Below are 12801 nucleotides of genomic sequence, written 5' to 3'. Positions count from 1 at the left end.
CTAAAATGGTGAAACCCCGTCTCTACTAAAAATACAAAAAATTAGCCAGGCGTGGTGGTGGGCGCCTGTAGTTCCAGCTACTTGGGAGGCTGAGGCAGGAGAATGGCGTGAACCCAGGAGGCGGAGCTTGCAGTGAGCCAAGATCGCACCACTGCACTCCAGCCTGGGCGACAGAGTGAGACTCCATGTCAAAAAAAAAGCTAGTTAGTGGCCGGGTGAGGTGGCTCACGCCTGTAATTCCAGCACTTTGGGAGGCCAAGGCGGAAGGCTCACAAGGTCAGCAGATCAAGACCATCCTGGCTAACATGGTGAAACCCCATCGCTACTAAAAAAATACAAAAAATTAGCCAGGCACGGTGGCGGGTGCCTGTAGTCCCAGCTACTGGGGAGGCTGAGGCAGGAGAATGGCATGAACCCAGGAGGAGGAGCTTGCAGTGAGCAGAGATAGCGCCACTGCACCCGGTCTGGGAGAAAGAGCGAGACTCCATCTCAAAAAAAAAAAAACAAAAACCTAGTTAGCTGTGTCCTTAGTGCCAGTGATTCATAGTCCCACATATTTCAGACCAGGCAAGTTGTACAGAAAGCCAACTAAGGATGATCAAAAACTTTCAGATGATCTTGACTGTTCAGTTGAGGTTTGAAATTAAAAATCTATATGAGCACCTGACTGTATAATTATGTGATTTTTTTTCCCAGTAATATAAAGAGCCAAGGAAAACAGGGGGGTAGGTGGATCCAAGATTGAGGATTTGTTGGTGGGCTGTGCCAGCAAGTCAAAGAAGTGTCCTTCAAGCCAAGAGCTCTGGAGGTCATTCAAAGGGAACGCTGAAGGTCGGATGCTTTGTTAAGCCTGAAGCTTGGTCGGGTACGGTGGCTCACACTTGTAATCCCAGCACTTTGGGAGGCTGAGGCAGGTGGATCACTTGAGATCAGGAGTTCAAGACCAGCCTGACCAATATGGTGAAACCCAGTCTCTACTAAAAATACAAAAATTAGCTGGGCATGGTGGCACGCACCTGTAATCTCAGCTACTCAGGAGGCTGAGGCATGAGAATTGCTTGAACCTAGGAGGCAGAGGTTGCAGTGAGCCGAGATTGCATCACTGCACTCCAGCCTGGGCAACAGAGCGAGACTCTGTCTCAAAAAAAAAAAAAAAAAAAGACTGAAGCTTGGCAGGATGAAGGTGTAGGGGAGGGAAAAGGAATGGGGTTGAGGACAGAGTGGAATTTCAAAGTTCAAGATTTCAGAGGAGAAGCAATTACAGGTGATGACCAGGTCTTGAAACAGGATAGGAGATACTGATGACAAGTGAGTAGCGCTCTAAGATGAGTCACAGGACAAGAGAAAATTTGATATTATGTGGAATAGGCACTAATGTGTACATTTATAAGCTGGAGCCATGATTTGTAAAACTTACAAACTGTAATGCCAGCTTTAAATGTCACCTTCTCCAGCAATCTACTTTTGATTGAAAATACTCTGTTTATAGTAATTCTAGGCCAGGCATGGTGGCTCAAGTCCTGTAATCACAACACTTTGGGAGGCCAAGGCAGGTGGATCACTTGAGGTCAGGAGTTCGAGACCAGCCTGGCCAACATGGTGAAACCCCATCTCTACTAAAAAATACAAAAATTAGCCACGCTTGGTGGTGGGCACCTGTAATCCCATCTACTCGAGAGGCTGAGGGAGGAGAATCGCTTGAACCTGGGAGGTGGAGGTTGCAGTGAGCTGAGATCATGCCACCGCACTCCAGCCTGTGCGACAGAGTGAAACTCAGTCTAAAAAATAAAAAATTTAAAAAAGTTCTAAAATAGCAATCCTCTTAAAATTAACAAACCAGGATAGTAACATCACCTCAATTTGGTAGGTTCATAAAGTTGGGGATTGTGAGTTAGGCTTGTTGAAGTTGATTCTGTTCAAAGAATCATTTGCAATTCAACACGTACCAAAAAAGTATGAATTTTATAGCTCCAGATTAAAAGTCCCTTTTGATATAATACTGAAGAATTCATATCTTATTCAGTGCTACATACATCATAGAAGATCTTTAGTCTCCAGAAGTTCACATTGCAAGGCTACCAGACACTCAATAAATACATAAATATAATGGCAAACAATGGTAGGGTGGGAAAAAAGCACTTAAATCTCCCAGACACCCAATCCATTGAAATGCTCCAATTAGATGTAACCAGCAGATTTTCAGAGAAACAAAAAACATTAGTAATTTTTTGTTCTCCGGTCACTTAAAAAAAAAAAGATAATAGGAGGTTGAAATTACATGCAATGTCTAGTGAGAAGCAAAATTTCAACTTTTTTCACTGCCAAGTATAGCTGGGATAGGGAGAGAAATTTTTGTTCATATTTTTAAAAATCCAGTACTTAGCTTGAAACATTGAAGAAAGAGATCATAAATCCCAAATCAACTGTAGCCTGCAAGTAAATTGATTATATTCTCCTTTGAGGAAATTCATAATAAAAGAACTAACATGTGCATTTCATTAAATTCACCTGAAGTGATAAGAAGCCTTACTGAACTCTTTCAAAGTAGTGGCTGGGTAAAAGGCTTTTCATCCTGTGAACTTTCCAACCAGGAGACAACTAAGCAATATCCCCTTTCCCTGCTTTGAGAGGCACAAGCGCCTGGAGCCAATGCACCTCATTTGGCAGATTGACAGGCACCTGGGTAGTGTTGTGGAAGTTAGAAGTGAAGGAATCCATGCACTAGAGCTTACATATGAAATAATTTTCAGCAATTTTATAAAACAAGGCAAACAATTTTGCCCTTTCCATTTTTCCTCTACTGAGTTTTCATATCTCTGAGACAGATGGAGCACATGTAACAAAACCAACCCGATGCAGAGGATGCAATCTGGGATATTAAAAATAAAATCTTTTCCAAATCTTCATAAGCTCCTTTAAAAACACTTCCACCCAAGTGTTAAAGCCTCTAACAGAGGTATCTAAAAATGGAAGGAAGAAGAGGTGCCCCAAGCGTTCTTATTTCAAAACCAGTCAGAATTAATATTTATTTCTTTACACAATCAGCAAATATGACCACACTTAGTCATATGTGAACTAGAAAATGAGTATATCCCAGAGGACCCTCCATTAAGAATCTTAAAATATAAAAATGCTGAATTAAATATGGAAATAAGACAAATCAGCAAATGCAACTAATGCTCACATATTGTTAATATATTACTGGACTCCAAATAAATACTCTGTACCATTAAATTTTTCAAAAAACTTGGTAAGTATGTGTGTATACAATGCTATATATACCATTGCATGTACAATTGTAGATTATTGTATACATACATACTTGATGATGTGTATATATCTAATTCTATATACATATATAGCTAGATTTTGACATTGTATTCTCCATCCTTGCTAACTATAAGTTCTTTATTATAGAAACATTGTAGCTTACATTTTACATTTTCATAATATTTAATTCTATATTTTCATAAAATTTTAGCATAGGAACCTATCAATAGTGGCTCCTGGGTTTTACATTTTCTATGAAAAATTTATTTGTTTTGAGCCATATGTAATTTCAGGTTTTCTAGGGGTAGATTAACCTCACAAAAATATGTTCAAATATCACTGTTCTATTGGCACTATCCAAAAAATGCATCAATATTCAATTGCATGTAAATAAAATTATTTTTTCTCCTTTATCTCTTTTCCACTGGGCCATGTAAGTAACCTGTTTGAAACATATTACTGATGGAAATTAAATGTAAATTACTTATTTCTTTTTTTTTTTTTTTTTTTTGAGATACAGTCTCTTTCTGTTGCCCAGGCTGGAGTGCAGTCACACAATCTTGGCTCACTGCAACCTCCACCTTCCAGATTCAAGCGATTCTCCTGCCTCAGCCTCCTGAGTAGCTGGGAATACAGGTGCCTGCCACCACGCCTGGCTAATTTTTTGTATTTTTAGTAGAGACAGGGTTTCATCATGTTAGCCAGGATGGTCTTGATCTCTTGACCTCGTGATCCCCCCGCCTTGGCCTCCTAAAGTGCTGGGATTACAGGCATGAGCCACTGCACCCGGCCTTCTTTTTTTTTTTTTTTTTTTTTCCAGACAGAGTCTTGCTCTGTCGCCCAGACTGGAGTGCAGTGGTACAGTCTTGGCTCACTGCAACCTCCACCTCCTGGGTTCAAGTGATTCTCATGCCTCAGCCTCCTGAGTAGCTGGGATTATAGGCACATGCCACCACACCTGGTTAATTTTTGTATTTTTTTTTTTAGTAGAAACGGGGTTTCACCATGTCGGCCAGGCTAGTCTCGAACTCCTGACCTCAGGTGATCCACCCACCTTGGCCTCCCAAAGTGCTAGGATTACAGGTGTGAACCACCACACCTGGCCTAAATTACTTATTTCTTGATTTATGAAGCCTCTATGCATTTGGGAACTTTTCTAAGTGATGGGTACAGCCATGAATCAGGTAAACAAAGGCCATTTAGTCAAACAGGGAAGACTGGAAACAAACTCATAAACAAGCAAATGAACAAAGACAATTTCAGATAGTGATGCGTGCTATGAAGAAAACAAAATCTGTCAATGGGATGGATAGTGGCCGAGAGCGAGTTGTAGAGAGAAAGGAGACAAGGTGGTCAGGAAATTGAAAAAGGTGGTATCTGGATCAAGACCAGAGTGGGGAAAGAAGCTAGCCTTGCAAAGAGCTGAGGATGGTAGTGGGGGAATGCACGGGCAGAGTATTCCAGGCAAAGGAAGGACCAGAGAATGCAGAGACCCTAAAGCAGAAAGGAGATTGGGACTACAGTGTGGGGAAAAGGCAGGAGTGGGACTAGTGAGAGATGAGATCCAAGAGTGAGGCAGGGCCAGATTATGTAGCAAGGAATTCGGGTTTTATTATAAGGAGAAGAAGCCACAAGAACTGACTGCATTTCTAAAAGATCACTCTGTCTACCGTGAGGCAAATGGAAGACGCAGTGTACATAATAAAAATATATATATTTCATCCAGGCATGGTGGCACATGCCTGTAGTCCCAGCTACTCATGAGGCTGAGAGGGAGGATCATTTGAGCCCAGAAGTCCAGCCTGAGCCACATATCAAGACCTCAGCTCTACAAAAAAGAATAAATAATAATATGTACACACACACACACACACATTTTCTGCTTTCAGTTCTTAGCACAGAGCTTCTAAAACCCTTGTAATTTCCTGACACAGAGTTCCTAATCCCTTGGATCCCTTGGAATTTCCTGGGTAACAGGACAGTCTTTTGTTCTAACGAAGTGACTCTTGGTGGCCTCTACATGGGGGCTGGTCACTGGAAGGTCTAAGCCATGATTAGATGCTTGCAACTTTCAGCCCTACCCTTCAGACTCTAGGAAAGGGAGAAGGGATGGAGATTGAGTTAATAATCCATCATACCTTCATGATGAATCCTCCATAAAAATCCTTGAACTAGGAGGTTGGGCAAGTTTCCAGGTGGGTGAACCCATCCACTTACTGAGAAGGTAATGCACCCCAGCTCCACAGGGATAGAAGCTCCTGCACTCAGGATGCTTCTGAACTTTGCCCATGTAAGTCTTCATCTGGCTGCCCATTTTATGCTTTAAAATATCCTTTGTAATAAATCGGCAATAGTAAGTAAGCAGTTTTCCTGGATTCTCTGAGCTGCTCTTGCAAATTATTGAAGCCAAGAAGGGAGTCATTGGAGCCTCTGATTTGCAGCCAAGTTGGGCAGAACCTGGCAACCTATGACTTGCAATTGGCATCTGAAGTGGGGGGCAGTCTTGTGGATTTGTGCCATAGGGAACTTGGAGATCTGCACTAACTCCAGTTAGTTGCAGAATTGACCTGAATTGTAGGACACTCAGCTGGTATTTGGAGAATTGGTTGTTGGTGGGGAAAAATTCACATATCATTGTGACCAGAAGTGTTCTGTGTTGAGTGTGAGTAGAGAAAAAACAGTTTGACTTTTTGCTGTAAGGAAGGGACAAGAATGGAAGCAGGGAGACCGGTTAGGAGACTAACACAGGAGTCTAGGGAGACACTATGGTGACCTTAGGTAAGGTGCTAGCAGTGCTCACCGTGGGGATGGTGAGAAGTGTTCAGATTTAAAATATATTTTAGAGATACAACTTGTACGACTTGCTGGTAAATCATTTCATTTTCCCTAAATATTATCTCTCTTGAACTACATTTCCAAAGCTTTTCCAAAACAACTTTAGATCCAAGCCCCTTTCCCTCACTTCCCTACTCATATGTACATCCGCATATCCATCTTGTGCCTCAGAAAAAAAATTCTCCCCACCCTTTTTTTTTTTTTTTTTTTTGATACAGAGTCTCACTGTCATCCAGGCTGGAGTGCGGTGGCATGATCTCTGCTCATTGCAACTTCCATCTCCTGGACTCAGGAGATTCTCCTGCCTCAGACTTCCGAGTAGCTGGGACTACAGGTGCTCTTCACCATGCCCAGCTAATTTTTTCTTTTTTTTTTTTTTCATATGGAGTCTCACCCTGTCACCCAGGCTACAGTGCAATGGCGCAGTCTTGACTCACTGCAACCTTCCAGGTTCAAGCAATTCTCCTGCCTCAGCATCCTGAGTAGCTGGGATTACAGGAATGCGACACGATGCCCAGCTAATTTTTTGTATTTTTAGTAGACACGGGGTTTTGTCATGTTGGCCAGGCTGGTTTCGAACTCCTGACCTTGTGATCCAACTGTCTTGACCTCCCAAAATGCTGGGACTACAGGCATGAGCCACTGTGCCTGGCCTACCCTTTTTAAATCACAGTTGGTCCAAATGGCTTACCCAGCCATCCATTCCAGGGCACCAAGTGCATCTCAGTCACTGCTGTGTCTGCAAAGCACAGAAGTAACTCTCCAGCTAACTGTTCCCAGGCCTTACAATTCATACCCTCCTACAGGCTCCTAGAGAAATTCTTTTCATACTTGTGCATGACTTTTTGCATGCCCAAGACTTCTGCACCTCTGAGGGTCTACTCCGTAAACCTCCAGCAGCCCCAGTAACATGCAGTCGACAGTAATCAGGGCCTAGCTCAATACTAGGACTTTTACATGATTCATTTACTTAACTGTTCGCCACTCTCAGAGAACAGAACTATTAGTAGCATCAGCCTGTGGCTGAGGAAAACAGTTCATAGACATGTTTTGCAAATTGTGAGACAACACCCAGCTAGGATTCAAGTCAGGTGGAGCTCAATGTGACTGTTTACTTCTGGCCCCACAGAGAACTGCTTCTCCAAGAACTGCTGCCCCAAGAACAACCCTCTCCCCGCTTAGTTAATCATCAGAGTTAGAACACAACTCTGGAGCCAAATTGCCTGGAGTGGAATCCTAGTGTCACTACGTTTTAGTCGCATTACCTTGGGCAAGGTGTTTAATATCTCTGTGCCTCTGTTTCCTCATCCATAAAAGAGAGATAATCATAATGCCAGCCTCATTATAGGTGAGGACTAAAGGAATTACTATATACGAGGTGTTTAGAATAAAACATGGTATACAACAAGTGCTATATAAATATTAGCTATCATATCTCATCATCATCATTCTCCTGTCCCAACCACTGACACATCACCCTCATTTAATATTAGTGCATGTGATCACTGAGCCATTACCAAAAGCCCCTAGGTAGGTGTCTGTTGAGTGGGTTGTAAAGGTAATGCACAGAAAGGTCATTATATATAAAAAAAAAAAGTTGGTGGGGCAAAGTGATGAGGTGACTGTCAGAGATACTGAAGAGACACTTAATAAGTTGTGATTAATTTACTCTGAATAATGCATTGAAGTAAAGACATTTTCAAAGCATTATTTGGATTAAATTACTTACTGTTCCAAGGCTCATTTCACTAACCAGGAAGTGTATGGGGTGGGTAGAGATGAGTCTGTCCTTTCTAATACCTGTTTAGTCGTTGACATATACTGCTCTCAATCAGTTTCCTGGCAACTCAGGGTTAAGGTCCTGCATCTCAAGCTTTTGCCTTCACTTCATTGTTTTTAGTAATACAGCTTCTAGGATGTCTCCTAGTCAATATAGGCTGCATTTATCTGTGATAACAAGAACAACACATTTCAGCAGCAACAATGATCAAGTTTATTTCTTGTCCATTCCACATGTCCCTTGTGGGAGGGACAAGAAGGCCCTGCTTATCATAGTCATTGAGAAACAAGGCTGAAGGAGGTTCCACCTCAGCATGCTTCCCTGATCACAGGGGCAGGGGAAAGGAAGCACGTCAAACCACATATTGACTCTTGAAGCTTTTACCTGGAAATGGCCCATCATACTGCTAATGCTTTATTGGCCAGAACAAGTCACATGGCCAGGCCTGGGCTTAAAAGGGAGAGTATGTACAATCTTCCAGCAGGGAAGTGCCCCAAATATTTGGAGACAATAATACAGGCTTCTGTAGGAAAGATTTGCCTGAAAGCAAAAAACCCATCTAAAAGTGGTTTAAATAATTGAGGGGTTATTTTCTCACACAACAAAAAGTCTGGAGATGGATCAAGGCCCAAAGAGGTAAATTTGGCATCTCAAACATGCCTTCAGGGATGCACTTTACTTCCATCTTTCTACTTTACCATCCGTAAGATGCCGGGAATATCTCCCTTCATAGTTCCAAGATGGCTGCAGCAGTGCCGGGCATCACAGGCAGACCAGCGATATCCAGAGAAGGATAGTAGCGTTTCCTCCATTAGTCTCATATTATTTTGTTTTTTGTTTTTAATTAAAAAATTAGGCCAGGAGTGGTGGCTCATGCCCATGATTCCAGCACTTTGGGAGGCCGAGGTGGGAGGATGGCTGGAGCCCAGGATTCAAGGCTGCAGTGAGCTGTGATAGTGCCACTGCATTGCAGCCTGGGCAACAGAGTGAGACTATGTCTCTAAAATAATAAATAAATAAATAAATAAATAAGTAAAACTAAAATAAATTAATATTTCCACAGTCTGATTCAGGCACTGAGTCCAGCACTTATTCCAGGGTCTCATCCCAAAACTCATCATGGTTAATCACGTGACTCATCACAAAACTACTCTTGCAATTTTGAGAAAATCCTTCTCAGAACCCCAGCTTACTTCCTTTTGGGTCCCATTAGCCGCAATGAAATCATGTGTCCATGACTTAGCCAGTCATTGGCAGAAGGAATAAGACTACCTTGACCACCTCCTGGGGTAAGAAAATATCTGAATTCCCCTTGTAGGAGCAACTCTGTTTTCTATAAGAAATACGGCGCTGAGCATAAGAATCAGGGAAATGTAACCTTATTTCACCAATTATGGGACGGTCCTTTTTTCAGAGTGTAAATAAAGAGGGACCACAATGTCCATTAGTGAAAAGCCTTCATTTGTGCTTACGTAATTAATTTACAGTGGAACAACTATGGGCAAATAAAGCAGTCAAAACAGGCATTTAATAGGGAAGGATCATTTACCAAAGGGTCAGGGAAATAAGAAACTACTTTGGGTTGATATTACATCCGTCTCAAAAGAATTGACCAAAAGAATTCACCGCTCCCTTCTCTGTGGTCCCCTGACTAGAGTCTCCATTCTTCATCATTTCACCCACCACACTTACCATGCTTTATTGCCTTTATCTGTGTACCTGTCTGTCTCCATCTGCAAGACTGTAAGCTCCTTGAAAATATAATCTGTTTCATCTTTTTATTCCTGTGCATAATATAAAACAGTAGTGGCTAAAATCAATTGATAACTCAGTGTGTCCGAGAGCCCGTTCTAAATTCTAAATGAATTGACTCTTTAATATTCACAACATCCTATGAGGCATGTGTTATTATTATGTATGTTTTATAAATGAAGAGATGGAAAGTCAACAAGTTAAGTCCTTGACCAAACCCATATAACTATTAAGTGGGAGAGTTGGGTTTCAAATGAAGGCAGCCTAATTGGGTTATGTTTAGGACATTTGCCCAACAAATGGGTGAACCCAATATGCTTTAATATACAATAGGAAGGGGAGAGAGAGAACAAGGGTGAAAAGTGATAATCTTTTATTTACACATAGAATCTGAAATCAAGTATGATAGACTTATATTCCATGAGAGTAGAGATCGTGTATGTTTCACTCGTTTAGTGTGATATCTCTAGCTTCTAGTACAGTCGCTGGCACACAGTATGTATTCAATAATTCCTGAAAGTGGGAGAGGAAGGGAGACGGGGGGAGGATGAAAGAAAGAAGGGCAGCAGGAAGTGATTGAACGAATAAACACAACCAATGACCTCTTTCTCTTGCTTTCTATTTTTCTTACCTTCTCTTCCTCCATTATTTTCATGCATAACTTTACTTCTTAAATCTACCTCCTGCCTAGGATAGGAGGAAGTGGTAGAGGCTCTAAGTGTTAAGGGTTCTCAAAGAGAATTTAAATGTAACATTGTTACAGAGTAGCAAGTCCTCTCTGCTGCCCTAATTCATTTGGCTTTTGAAACAATGTGTCTTGTATGAAGTAGACTTTTCCTCAAGCTAAAACATTTTTTAACAATTTGGACTTGTGCTTTTTCTTCTAATTGTGTGCTGCTTAAAATGTCAAGGCAATGCAGGGATGCCAATTCTCACATGGGCATATTGATTTTTATAAAAATCAATGCAGGCTGGGTGCGGTGGCTCATGCCTGTAATCTCAGCACTTTGGGAGGCCAAGGCGGGCAGATCACTTGAGTTCGGGAGTTCAAGACCAGCCTGGCCAACATGGTGAAACCCTGTCTCTACTGCAAATACAAAAATTAGCCAGGCATGGTGGTGCACGCCTGTAACCCCAGCTACTCAGGAGGCTGAGGCAGGAGAATCACTTGAACCCGGGAGGCGGAGGTTGCAGTGAGCTGAGATTGTGTCACTGCACTCCAGCCTGGGTGACAGAGACTCTGTCTCAAAAAATAAAAATAAAAAAAAAAAAAGACTGTCTCAAAAAGAAAAAAGAAAAATCAATGCAGAGCCATAGCCATAAGCAAATGAACAGCAATAATTAAAGGCTAGGAAATGACCACTGTCCATTGATGGGACTATTACTCCAAAGTCCCTCTACAAAAACTGGTTACATTACACAGATAATAGTCTGTAAACACTAAAAGCACTATTTTCTCTTCTTGATTTCAGCACTATTGTCATAGGACTCTGCTTTCAAAGATGGCTTCAAACAGCCATACAGACTTAACATTTCAGATTCAATCTTTAGACCATACAGACTCCTCACTCTAGTTTCAATAAGCAAAGTACAATAGTGATGAAACTGAAGCATTGGATTCAGAATTCTAAGTGTTCCTATTCCTATAGGATGTCCGGGTTTCTGTTGTTAATTTTGTGGTTTTGATTCCTGTCTAGAAAGCTATTTTTTTTTTTTTTTTTTTTTTTTTTTGAGACGGAGTCTCACTCTGTCACCCAGGCTGGAGTGCAGTGGCGCGATCTCGGCTCACTGCAAGCTCCACCTTCCGGGTTCACGCCATTCTCCTGCCTCAGCCTCCCAAGTAGCTGGGACTACAGGCGCCCACCACTGCGCCCAGCTAATTTTTTTTTGTATTTTTAGTAGAGACAGGGTTTCACCGTGTTAGTCAGGATGGTCTCGATCTCCTGACCTCGTGATCCGCCTGCCTCGGCCTCCCAAAGTTCTAGGATTACAGGCGTGAGCCACCGCACCCGGCCTTAGAAAGCTAATTTTTAAAAGTATCTTTTTGTTCTAATTCTTTTTTTAAGAGACAGCGTCTCATTTTGTCACCCAGGCTGGAGTGCAGTGGCATAGTTCTGCTCACTGCAGCCTCAACCTCCTGGACTCACCAGATCCTCCCACCTCAGCCTCCCAAGTAGCTGGGACCACAGGTGTGCACCACCACATCTGGCTAATTTTTTTTTTTTTTTTTTCCTGTAGAGATGAGGTTTCACTATGTTGCTCAGGCTGGACTCAAACTCCTGGCTCAAGCAGTCCTGCTGCCTCAGCCTCCCAAAGTGCTGGGATTACAGTCCTGAGCCACCGTGCCCAGGCTTTTGTTCTAAAATTGAACAAGAACTTCATGAGTATCCAAATATTCTGACATTTTGTTTGTTCTTCATTCTCAGATTACTTTGATTCCATTCAAATGTATTTGAGTCATTGGGGATTTTTTTTTTTTCCAAAATGAATTCATTGACTTTTCTTCAGCCTGACTTTCTCCTCCTGGCTTCTCTCTTGGTTGATGGCACCATTATCCACTGTGATCCAGACCAACACCTCAGCCACTTTTGACTTCTTGCGTTATTGCCTCATATGTCCAGTTAGCTGCCAAGTCCAATCGTTCAATCTCTAGAGCTGCCATTTTCTTTTCATTCTCATGTCAAGGACTCTAAGTCAGGCCTTCATCATCCCCTCTTAGAATATTGCAATGACCTTCAAACTGGCTTCCACTATTTGTCTCTTATTCTCCAACCCATCTTTTGTATTTTTGTTCAATTATTTTCCCAAAAGATTTATCATATTTCTCCCCTGCTCAAAAACCTACAATGGCTCATTATTGCCATTTTTTAGACTTTAAAAGTCAAACTCTTTAATGACATTGAAGACTCTTCTTCAGTTCATCCCAACCAACTCTAGCAACCTCATCTCCTACCACTCATCATCATTACCTTGGTTATTCCTTCATAAACGTATTTTCCCCCAGATTTATCATGACAGTTCTTAATTCTACCTGTCTGGCAAATTCCAAATTAGTTTCAAGGCCTTGCTCAAATGCCCTCTCCTTTTATGTAAACTTCCTTGTTCTCCAGGCAGAACTAATCCCTCCTTTCTGTGCTCCCATAGCATTTTGTTCAGATTCCTAT

The 12801-nt window shown here is 41.8% G+C and overlaps 1 non-coding gene across 1 annotated transcript; it reads right to left on the bottom strand.

Moving 5' to 3' along the window:
• Nucleotides 1–8914: 8914 nt before the first annotated feature.
• On the bottom strand, nucleotides 8915–9002 carry LOC115836062. The gene has a single exon (XR_004031064.1). It is a non-coding gene; the product is annotated as a small nucleolar RNA U83B (small nucleolar RNA).
• Nucleotides 9003–12801: the final 3799 nt, after the last annotated feature.

Source organism: Nomascus leucogenys, chromosome 1a (genome assembly GCF_006542625.1).
Source record: "Nomascus leucogenys isolate Asia chromosome 1a, Asia_NLE_v1, whole genome shotgun sequence".
Taxonomy (NCBI): domain Eukaryota; kingdom Metazoa; phylum Chordata; class Mammalia; order Primates; family Hylobatidae; genus Nomascus; species Nomascus leucogenys.
Note: the sequence above shows the minus strand (reverse complement) of the source record. Positions and strands in the feature narration are given on the sequence as shown.